The sequence below is a fragment of the Abramis brama genome, assembly GCF_963993115.1.
Source record: "Abramis brama genome assembly, chromosome: 8".
Lineage (NCBI taxonomy): Eukaryota > Metazoa > Chordata > Actinopteri > Cypriniformes > Leuciscidae > Abramis > Abramis brama.
In genome coordinates, this window is record NC_139970.1 from 45137155 (window position 1) to 45149654 (window position 12500).

General features: G+C 35.6%; 1 protein-coding gene across 2 annotated transcripts in view; it reads left to right on the forward strand.

Annotated features, from left to right (window-relative positions):
* The first annotated feature begins 882 nt into the window (after positions 1–882).
* The window catches only part of mid1 (midline 1), a 56570-nt gene continuing 44952 nt past the window's right edge, over positions 883–12500 (forward strand). Inside the window, exon 1 of one of the 2 annotated variants that reach the window (XM_084121919.1) lies at positions 883–1026. The gene's annotated coding sequence lies outside the window, so the exon portion shown is untranslated. Of the gene's footprint in view, positions 1027–10374; positions 10493–12500 lie in introns of those variants that run through there. The other variant, XM_084121918.1, reaches the window with a different exon arrangement.

A 12500-nucleotide genomic window follows, 5' to 3' on the forward strand; every position in this document is an offset into this window, starting at 1 on the left:
TTTTTTGTTTTGTATAATTAAGATACTATTTTATTTTTTTTATCAATATTTAGATTTTTTATATTTACTTTTTTATTTATTTTTTCCATTTTAATGTTTAATTGTTTCCATTTTTTAATGTCTGTATAGTTTTTATCCTTTTTTAAGGTTTTATTTCAGTTAATGTTTACTTTATTTCAAGTAATACATTTTTTTGAGTTTTTAATTAATTTTTCATTATTTTTTGAGTTTCAGTTGATTATTATAATCCCATAACACTGTGTTTTGAGCATCTGCAGGGTTTCTGGGAATGATTATTATGATGATAATTATGCGGAGCGACAGAAAGGTGCCGTGATAAAAGCAGTGAAGTTTCTTTATAGAGTTTGAGAAGAAGGGAAATTCCTGTCAGTGTTTATCGCCAAAACCACTGGACGACTTTATAAAGCATATTTCCAACATTCTTTAGACTTTACAGCAGAAACAGAAGTGTGTGTGAGTGATCTGAACATTCTGTTCATTCAGATCTCTGACTGTTGTTTGTCTCAAATCCATCATAATTTATCATATATATATATATATGTGTGTGTGTGTGTGTGTGTGTGTGTGTGTGTGTGTGTACTGTATATATATACACTAATGTTCAAAAGGTCAATGTTTCTGAAAGAGTCTCTTCTGCTCATCAAAGCTGCGTTTATTTGATCAAAAATACAGTAAAACAGTGAAATATTATTATAATGTAAATCATCTGTTCTCTATGTGAATATATAGTAAAGTGTAATTTATTCCTGTGATCAAAGCTGATTTTATTGGATATATATATATATATAAAGCTCCTGCTGGGCTCCTGTGTGAACCTGTCTGCAGATCTGCTCCAGTGAGAGGTGTGTGTATCATAAACACACCCTGATCTTCACACACACACACACACACGGCAGGAGTTTCACTGCATGAACATCATCATCACGTCCTTCATCAGAGACACTGGATCTGATCTTCATCTTCACCATCATCTTCTTCATCTTCATCTTCATCATGGGGAAGCCGGTAAGAACGACATCAGGCTCATATTCATATTCATATTCTCATGTCTCTGTAATTGTAAACTGAGATTATTTCCCATTCGATCCCAGAAGTGATTCATGCAGAAGTGTGTGTGAAGTGCTGAACGTTATTATCCAGAACTTCTTTCCATATTCTCTGCTGGAATATTTTATTTGCTGGAATCAATACACAATCGACAGAAATATGAAGATGTGCTTCTCTGTCGTGCACTTTAATCTGTTAAAGTTCCTCTGTCTCTGTCTGGAGGAACACACCGATGAAAGCCGTCGAGAGTCTGACATCTGGATCATCCAAAACATGCAGAAACACTTCATAAACTCTGTAGATGACCTTTAAACTCAGCGTAGCTGTTTACTCAACAACTGACTGAAAATACTTGATACATATCATAGAATTATGAATGCATACTATAAAATGTATATTTATTTATAACTAAAATATCAATAATTCATTTAATTTATATATACATACTGTATATGCAACAACATACAGTATGCATATGTGTGTGTATAATTACAGTAAACTCAAATAATATATATACAGTATATATATACACACACACTTTTTTTAATGTGTAAATGTAACCCAAAAAATAATTTTAATTTTGTTTTTATTTAAATGATTTAACAAATATGATAATATATTAATAAATGTATATGTAAATATGTATGATGAATTGATAGATATTTTGTAAATAATAATTTCTTTATATCTAACTATCATTTATTGTAAAAAAAAAAACCCATATATATATATATATATATATATATATATATATATATATATATATATATATATTGTTACAGTGAATTCAAAATTAATATATACAAATATATATTTTTATATATTAATTATAAGCTGCATTTACATATATTTAAATGTAAAATCTATTTAAATGATATAATAAGTATAAAATGATAAAACTATTTAAAAAGATTATTAAAAGTGATAAATGATTGATTTTCATGTCAGCAGAGGTAAGGAAGTTTCCAGGCTCGGGTTAGTGTTAGTGTAGTTGTGTTTGTTTTGTGACTGTTATACTGGTCAGATTCGTTCACTGGTTCATGTTTCATCCCACACGGATCCTGAGTGACACGTGAAGCAGCCAATCACAGTTCAGCCTGCAGTCACGTGACCTCGCACGTCATCTGTCACGTGTCTTCTGAAATAGCTGATCGCACAGTAACAGACTGGTGGGAGTTTCGGCGGGATCTTCCCTTTCTTTGAGCTTTTATAGGACGTCCTGTAATCAGTCAATCTGTGCTTGAATAATTCACTGTATTCTCTCAGAGCTGCACAGAAACACTGCACTTAAGGGCACAACTGTGACAGATGTGGTGCAAAGTGCTGAAAAAACTATGAGAAATGCTGAAAAGTGCTTTTAAACACTGCGTCATCTATTTAAATAAGCCAATGTTTGTGTGCATGCATGCTGATGCTTATTACTGTACTGTCTATTAGAGAACACTGAAAGAATGGTGTAGATTAAACTCTCTGGAGCTCTTCTGTCATTTTTGACCGAAAAATGTTTTGTTTTTTTTCTTTTCTTTTTTAAAGATTTTTTTCTTCATTGGAATGGTATGAAACTTGGTAAATGTGTTCTGAATGGTTGCTACTAGGCTACTGTTGGGGTATTCTGAGTGGTTGCTAAGGTGTTGCTACACAGATGCAAATGTGTTCTGAATGGTTGCTACTAGGCTACTGTTGGGGTATTCTGAGTGGTTGCTAAGGTGTTGCTACACAGATGCAAATGTGTTCTGAATGGTTGCTACTAGGCTACTGTTGGGGTATTCTGAGTGGTTGCTAAGGTGTTGCTACACAGATGCAAATGTGTTCTGAATGGTTGCTACTAGGCTACTGTTGAGGTATTCTGAGTGGTTGCTAAGGTGTTGCTAAGAATATGCAAATGTATTCTGAATGGTTGCTACTAGGCTACTGTTGGGGTATTCTGAGTGGTTGCTAAGGTGTTGCTAAGAATATGCAAATGTGTTCTGAATGGTTGCTACTAGGCTACTGTTGGGGTATTCTGAGTGGTTGCTAAGGTGTTGCTAAGAATATGCAAATGTGTTCTGAATGGTTGCTACTAGGCGACTGTTAGGGTATTCTGAGTGGTTGCTAAGGTGTTGCTACACAGATGCAAATGTGTTCTGAATGGTTGCTACTAGGCTACTGTTAGGGTATTCTGAGTGGTTGTTAAGGTGTTGCTACACAGATGCAAATGTGTTCTGAATGGTTGCTACTAGGCTACTGTTGGGGTATTCTGAGTGGTTGCTAAGGTGTTGCTACGCAGATGCAAATGTGTTCTAAATGGTTGCTACTAGGCTACTGTTGGGGTATTCTGAGTGGTTGCTAAGGTGTTGCTAAGAATATGCAAATGTGTTCTAAATGGTTGCTACTAGGCTACTGTTGGGGTATTCTGAGTGGTTGCTAAGGTGTTGCTAAGAATATGCAAATGTGTTCTGAATGGTTGCTACTAGGCTACTGTTATGGTATTCTGAGTGGTTGCTAAGGTGTTGCTAAGAATATGCAAATGTGTTCTGAATGGTTGCTACTAGGCTACTGTTGGGGTATTCTGAGTGGTTGCTAAGGTGTTGCTAAGAATATGCAAATGTGTTCTGAATGGTTGCTACTAGGCTACTGTTAGGGTATTCTGAGTGGTTGCTAAGGTGTTGCTACACAGATGCAAATGTGTTCTGAATGGTTGCTACTAAGCTACTGTTAGGGTATTTTGAGTGGTTGCTAAGGTGTTGCTACGCAGATGCAAATGTGTTCTGAATGGTTGCTACTAGGCTACTGTTAGGGTATTCTGAGTGGTTGCTAAGGTGTTGCTACGCAGATGCAAATGTGTTCTGAATGGTTGCTACTAAACTACTGTTAAGGTATTTTGAGTGGTTGCTAAGGTGTTGCTACGCAGATGCAAATGTGTTCTGAATGGTTGCTACTAGGCTACTGTTAGGGTATTCTGAGTGGTTGCTAAGGTGTTGCTACGCAGATGCAAATGTGTTCTGAATGGTTGCTACTAAACTACTGTTAAGGTATTTTGAGTGGTTGCTAAGGTGTTGCTAAGCAGATGCAAATGTGTTAATTATTTCATTTAAAGTAATGAAAATGTTTCTTGTTCTTTTTCTGGTTTTAGTTTTATATTTTAGTATTTCTGATGATTTCACAGACATAACTGAGAAAACAAAGCAGAAAATTCTGTTCATATCTAATGTCTCAAAATAAGCGTTTGATGGCAGTAACCTGAGGAACTCTGCACTGGTAAACCCACGTGTGTGTGAGTGTGTGTGTGTGTGTGAGAGAGAGAGAGAGAGTGTGTGGGCGTAACATCTGAAGCTGTGACTAGTTACATCTAACCGGCTTTATTTCTACAGCACTTTATATAATACAGCAGCTTTACAGGGATAGACAGGAAAATAACAGTGTTAATGTTGCAAAATTCATCATCTAATTCAATTTAATCTGTAAAGCAGCTCCAGAAACCCGTTTTAACATAAACAAATTAATAAACTTAATGTCATGTATATTTGTCAGTCATGCAAATGAAACAGGTGAAATATCTGTAAACTGTGTTGTAAATACACAATAACAAGTTTTATATATTTATTATCAATAAATCCAATTAGTTTCAATCTCAAACATTTGATCTAATTCCACATTTAACCACGTTTATACTTTTTAGCTGAACAAATGTAATTGAACTGTTAAACAGATTTATGCTGATTCTAAGCCATTTGAATAAATACATTTACAAAATATTATTATTTTTGATTATCAAAATAGTTCATAATAAATGATAACATGATTTTTTTCGAGTACAGAAGTCTAAGCTGTTTTAGAGATAAATCCTTATTAAAGTTACAAAAGTGATTCAGAGAAGTGAGTGATTGTTTGTCTTTTGTTGTTTGATTGACATTAGAAACCCAGACGACATCAGGAATATTAGGCTACTGTCACTTTAAGAGCTGCACTGATCTAATACACTGATACACGTGCGTTTTCTTTCTCAACTGTTCACGTTATAACTGACATACTGTAAGATATAACTGACTGTGTTCACGAGGACACTTGCCAAGACGGGCCTTTTGACATAGTTTAGTCTGAATATGTGTGTTTGATCTCAAGAAGACGTGAAAGAGCTCGATTCAGTGTTAGTGTTCAACAGATTCAGTGTTGCGCTTCGGTAACAAGTAATGAATTAAGTTTCACGTCTTCATGCGCGTGAATATTTCAGTTGGCACGTCAGCTGTCCCGAGTATCGTTCATGTCTGTTCACATTCATGTTCTCACAACATTGCATTGTTAGAATTCATTAAAATGTTACCGGCCAACTTGTGATTGACTGTTTCACATACTCGCCAACACTGATTTTTACTCGGTTTTGGTGCTTGACAAGTGTTATAATGATATACCCATCATTATATATATATATATATATACACCCACATATTGTATTTTATAGGGATGCACCGATATGAAAACTTTGGCTGATACCGATAACCGATCATTTTTTATATTTGAAATACAAAAATAAATCTAAATCCAAATTTTTATATTATTTTTGAGAGCCTGATTTGAAGTTCCAAGCACACAATTATTATGATGTTCTCATTATAATTTTATGTAGCCGATATGACAGATTTGTGCTGACCGTTTTTGTCACTTTTTGAAGCAATTCAAAACCATCATGATAAACAGTGCGTATCTGAAGAGTCTCAGCTGAAGGAAATAATACATTATATATCGGCCAAATTTTATTTTCGGGCCGATAACGATAACATTAAAAATTAAGATATATCGTCCGATACCGATATGGTGGCCGATATATCGTGCGTCCCTAATATATATATATATATTTACAAACTTTAGTGTTAGATGTGATTAATCCCGATGAATTGATTTGACAGCTCTTCTTGTAATCCAAATGCATGGGAAATTTATATGCAATTCCCAAACATAAATCTTAAATTGAGGCTTTGTTTGATTGCAGAACGTTGTGGATGAGCATTCTGGCTACAAACCGGTTAAACCTCAGTCTCGAAGTCGACTACTCTCCAGGACATCCGTTGAGTTCCCTTTTCACGGCCTGTTCTAATCTAGGATGAAGTGAATGCAGTCTGGCATGAGTTCAATGCAAATGAGCGCTGGGAACGAGAGTCCGTTCTTTAGACACACACTCATGCTGTCAGGTCCTTCTAACCTTCTGTTAATGCCTTTGTCCTAATTAGCAAGTGTGTGAGAACGCAAACGCTGTGAGTGGCAGCTTCGCCAAACCACAGGAGTGAGAGAAAACACAAAAACAGCAAATTAATAAAAAGACAAAAGCTCAGAGCCTGAAGCTGAAGCTGCTGGAAGTGTTCGGATTGGGATCTCGCTTCTTCACTAGGAAGATTCGCCAGGATAGCGTCACGTTTAGCATCTGCTTCTCAGTGGAAGGTGTTCCAGACACTGGCGGCTCAGAAATGCTGGATATGAGGAGGAGCGTTTGTTGATAATCATCAGTCTTTCATTTAGGAGCATGAAACTGTTTTCTTCTACGGTGTTCGCCTCAGTCTTTCTGCTCAGGGTTTGTTTTAAATGTCCAGACCGTAAGTATTAAACCTCACGGACTTCTGCTGTTACCATGCTGTCTTCATTCAACACTTTAGTCTTATGGATGCAACTACTTTATTATTATTTTTTATTCATGTGCCATCTTTGTAATTATTTGTGAAATTTACTAGCAATCAAAGTAAATCAAAGTGAACGCTAATACACAACACAGTAATAAGCATAAAAACACATGCACACAAAACATGGCTCTAATGCATGTTGCTCTAATAAACATATTCTGACACACAATACTCTAATAAGCATACAATTGCACTGCACACATTTTTTAACTTTTTAAGAAATGTAAGATTTTTTTTAAAATTTCCTGTTGATTTGCATTATTTAAATGTTCACCATTCAAATTTGCATACTGGATTCTGATTGGCTGTTCTTGATTGCATCTGTCTAACTGTGCACTGCACTGCAAAGACAATCAACGGCTAAAGAAAACATTGAATTTATCTCAAACTTGATGGTATTTTGTGCAAACGCTGATATTTCCTTCAGGAAATACACATTTAGTGATGCAACTCCATTGCAACATTGCATTTGCAGGAAAAAATGTGAAATGTGGCTTGAGATAAACACCGAGAGTAACTCACTCCCATTTGAACTTTCCCTTGAATTCACAAACGACAGATTTTCATGATCTCATCCTGGAATGGATGTGGACGCTCAGCCGCGATGGGCCTTTAACACACATTTTTTTAACCCGTGTTAGTTAGTGAGATAGTGTGTTCACTGCTCCATCACTCAGTGAGACTTTGGTTTGTGTTGCTCGGGTTTGGCTGAAGGTCTTCCGACAGAATTAGTGTGAGGCTTGGAAAAAACGCATGATCCGGGCACAGATCCACAGATCCTGCGTTTGTGCTCAAACGTGGAACAATCATTATCACAATCCATATCAGATGGCTGGGGTATCCGTAACACTCGTGCTGAAGCGGTCGATGTTCTCTAAGCTGAAAACAGTGAGGATGAAGAGTTTCTGGTGAACTCGTCTGACTTCAGGCGGCACAAATTCCAGCATTCTTCAGTTTTACCGCAGACTCGGGAAAGAGCAGATCTCACAGCCGTCCACCAAAGTATTTCCACACATGCACACAAGCCTCTGCCTGGAAACACCAACGCTTCTACACAGAGCAGAACAAACGTTTGTTTAGTGAGGCGCTTGAGTTTCAGACTCTCAGATTGCACAGCGTTACTCTATAGAAGCCAGGGTTTCTCCAGCAACTTCTTGTCTTGTGAACTTTTTCTACACTAAACACACACGCACATTGTTTGATTATTTCCATCACATCTCAGATTTAGTTTGATTACATCCTGTGGTAGAACTGACTTTTTTATTGATTTAATTAGTTAATTTCACTTTAGTGAATGTATATTTAATTATTTTTTTTTTTTGCATCATTTGGCAAATTGATTGAAAATAATGCACAATAAAAGTGAATTACAACATGCATCTCATATTTCATCTCACATTGTCAAAAGCTAACAGTGTTTCCATCCTAACTAATGCACAGAAGTGGAACATTGCATAGAACATTTGTGAATAAAGCAGCGTTTCGTCACGTGTTCAAGAGAACAAAATCATCACTTTCTGGGAGATTGGTGCAAAATATGAGTAATAAAAGTGTTAGTTTGATAGTTTCTGAAATGTGTAGGTTTTCCCTCCATCATAAACGAGTGTCTCGAGCGTCAGACGAAACTCAGTAAACGCTGTCATGTTCTCTAGCGTTTGGATGCTGGTGTTCGGGAACACACTCGTGTGTGTGAGACGCTTCTGGAGGGAATTAAACCAAATCATTCTCATCACACACTTTCAGAAACACCAAACCAACATTAGAGACGCTGCGACGCCATTGGTCCACTGATTACTCCAGTTATCCAATCACAGCTGACGCTGAGCCACATGAGGTTTGAGGGATTTCTGATTGGATGAAACAATCATCTGCCTCAAATGAGCACATCAGGATTTTATAGGCATTTTTAGAGTCTATGTGCAAGTGTTTTTTATGCAATATCCCAAAATGCACATAAAAATAGATGGATGGAAACATGGCTAAAGATTATTTCCATCACATCTCGGGTTTATTTGATAACATCCTGTGGTAGAACTGACATTTTTATTTATTTAATTAGTTCATTTCACTTTAGTGCATGTATATTTAATCTTTTTTTTTTTTTTGCATCATTTGTCAAGTTGATTGGAAATAATGCACATTAAAAGTGAATTTGTCTTAGTTTTTACATCATGCATCTCATATTTCATCTCGAGCTCTTCACCGCTGCTTTCTTTGTAAACGTGTTTAGAATACATTTATAAGAGGAAAAGTTTTGTGCTTTGGAAGAAATTACGCCACTGAGGGATAATGAGATGGTAAATATCACACAATAATTGTTGAAAACTTTCAGTTTAGGTTGTCGTAGCTTAAAGATGTTTTATTTCAGATTTCGATTGTGGATTTTCTTGTATTAATGTTGACAGCCTGAATCAAATCAAATCTAAAACGTGTCTAGGAAATATAAATGATGAAAGGATGATGAGAAGTTTCGAAGGCAAATTTGATGTGACCTTCATATAACAGAAGTTGAAGTTGAATAAACACACAGTTGTTGAATGTGTCTCTCTCTCGTGCTGTAATGCTGGAGAGGAGAAGAGCAGAGTTGAGTAGAAATGCATTGATGAATAAGAATGTAATTCTGTTGTGAATCCATCAGCTCTTCTTCCAGAGACTCTCGGCTGTCACACACACACACACACACACGATCGACTCGATGACTGGCAGCCGTGGGATCTCATTAAACTTGTGTGGCTTTTCCTGTCATCGTGTGTTAAAGTGAAGGAACTACGAGTCTGTGTTTGCAAAACTATTTTAATCTGCAAAGAATCTGTTCTTGATGTGCTTTCAAACTTGTATCACACAGCTGTTATTCTTTACTCTTTAGTCTTTTGGTAACACATTTTAATTTGTTAGCATTAGTTAACATGAACTAGAAATGAAACATACTTCTAAAGCATTTAATAATTGTAGTTAATGTTAATTCAACATTTAGCAATACTTTATCACATTGAAAGGTTGTATCTGTTATTATTATTTAAAGTTGCGTTGTGTAAACTGTGGCCGTCTATCGGTTAAAAAATAAACCGCATGATCTCGCCGCGGAAGAACATTGTTTGTCTCGTGCTCGTGCTTCGGTTCTGTTTCTGACGCGATTTACCGCCAAATCAGTCCCGACTGCTTTTTGCACATTTTCATTATTGTTTATATATTCAGTTATTGTTTATATATATAAAGTAAAATAGTGTAGCTTTAATGAGCCCGAGCTAACATCAACTAACAATGAACAGTTGCATTTTTATTAACTCACTTCAACAAAGATTAATAAACACGAACTTGACTTGCTAAATATTTATTTTCATTGTAAAGATCCAATTTATACTGTGATATATTAATATGATAAAAGTTTAAAACAATGATTTGAAAAAAATTAAATGTATTTATTTCTAATCTAATGTTTTATTATTATTATTATTTTACATTTAGTTTAATTAAATTTATTTATTTCTAATCTAATGTTTTATTATTATTTTTATTTTACATTTAGTTTAATCTTATTATTTATTTATTTTTCCGTTTATTTCGGACCCCAGTTTGAAACCCCGCCCACACGGTCAGACGGCCCGCCCCCGTGCTCTGATTGGCTGGTTCGGCTGTCCGTCATCAGGCTGATAGAGATGCAGAAACTGAAGCGACACACACTGAAACACACACAGCTCTTTGACAGGCTGAAACTGGACACTGGCCGAAACTCTTAACCGTTTGCTCACTTTTATCAGACTTTCATCATGTTGCAGGTAAGAAGAAACACTGCATTCCTTCAGGCTGCTTTTCGAAGAAGTGATTTGTACTTTTCAGTGCTTTATTGAGGACAGACAGGGAGTTTTGAGGAGTTTTGTTGCAGATTGACTCTGTGAAAGTCATTATTAAGTATCTTGACTTCATCAGTGGCTGGAAAGAAAGAGAGAGAGAGAGAGAGAGAAAGAAAGAAAACGCAGCGCCTCGGACGTCTTGAAGTAATCAGTGAAGTTTATCTCGGGACATTTCTCTTCTTTATAATATCTACCAATAGATGTCAAAGTGTTAAGATGTCATTGGTGTCCTCAGTCCACATCAGCAAATAATAATGACTGAAGAATAGCGTTTGAGCGCCAGATTCTGCGCGTTTTATTAATGTGCAATGACAACTTGATGCTGATTTATTTAACAATGCAATACGAACGCATACTGTAAAATATGCAATTATCAAATATATATCAATATTTATTTGGACCAAGTGTCACTGAATTAAATGCAAAATATTTATATATATATATATATATATATATATATATATATATATATATATATATATATATATTTATTCCAGAAACATGCAAATATACAAACATTCAGGAGAACATACGAAAAAAAAACACCCATTAGTGTGTAAAGTCAAATATCTAAAGCAAGTAATAAGAATCACTTACATACATATGAAGAGGACAAACAAAAGACAAAGGATAAGAAGAAAATAAAAGATTAAGTACCCTACATTTTTATAGACAAAAAAATAAATAAAAAAATAAATTGAAACTTCATGTATCCACTAAAACCCCTCAAACACCAGTTGATCAGAAGACTGTGATGAGAGAAGTTCTGTGCAGATAGTGTCCAGACTTTCATGCATCTGAGCGAACTATTGGAATATCTTTCTGGTGAGATCAGGATGTGAAAAGCTTCTGTTATCATTTATCATTTATCATCTGGTCCGGCAGAATCTGCCAGTGATCAGCCCATGTGTTCAAACGTCAGGATCCGAAAACCGATTGAGTCCTGAGTTGCTTCTTTCACAGCATTGATCTGTCCATCGACTGGCACTGCTCGTCCTGCTGCAGTTTCAGGACTCGAACTGTGGAAAGATTGATCTGTGAGATCAGGCCTCGTGCAACAGTGACACATTATACTTGAGTTATGTAATCAGATTACTTTTGTCAAGTAACTAGTAAAGTAAGTAGGGGTATAACAATATATCGCAATACAAAAATGCATCAATATGTATCGTGGATAGTAGTAACGATATGTATTGTGTAGTTCACCCAGAATAAAAATTACTGTGTGAGAAAAAATTCAATTTTAGTGTCAGTATTACAATAAACTACTATATAAAATGTTGAATATGTATAATAATGCAATTGGGGATTTGTGTGTCCTGATAATGCCAAATGTCTGATGTTACCAGTAAAAAGTGGCCAATATTATTTTAAATACATCTAGTCAGTGAAAGAGTTCAAGCATATTCATCTGAAATAATTCTGTATTTCAGCTTCAGAATCATGAATATTGTTATTCTGGTGTCTCTATTGTCCTGTATTGGGTTTATCAGCACCAAGTCCAAGATTATTCATTTACACACACAATAAAACCAAATTTAGCATTTTAATTAACAGTACATTTTTTTACCTTTTATCATGTGTCTTGGAGTATCGCAATAATATGGTATTGTGAGTTCAGTATCGTGATATGTATCGAATCGTGACATGAGGGTCTCGTTACACCACTAAAAGTAAGGCATTATTTTTAAAGGAGTGGTATAATGCCCTTTCACAAGATGTAAAATAAGTCTCTGATGTCCCCAGAGTGTGTGTGTGAAGTTTCAGCTCTAAATACCCCACAGATATTTTTATATAGCATGTTAAAATTGTCAATTTTTGAGGGTGAGCAAAAACACACCATTTGTGTGTGTCCCTTTAAATGCAAATGAGCTGCTGCTCCCAGCACAGGGGGCGGAGCTTCAACAGCTCGTGTCCTCTTACCTCACACACA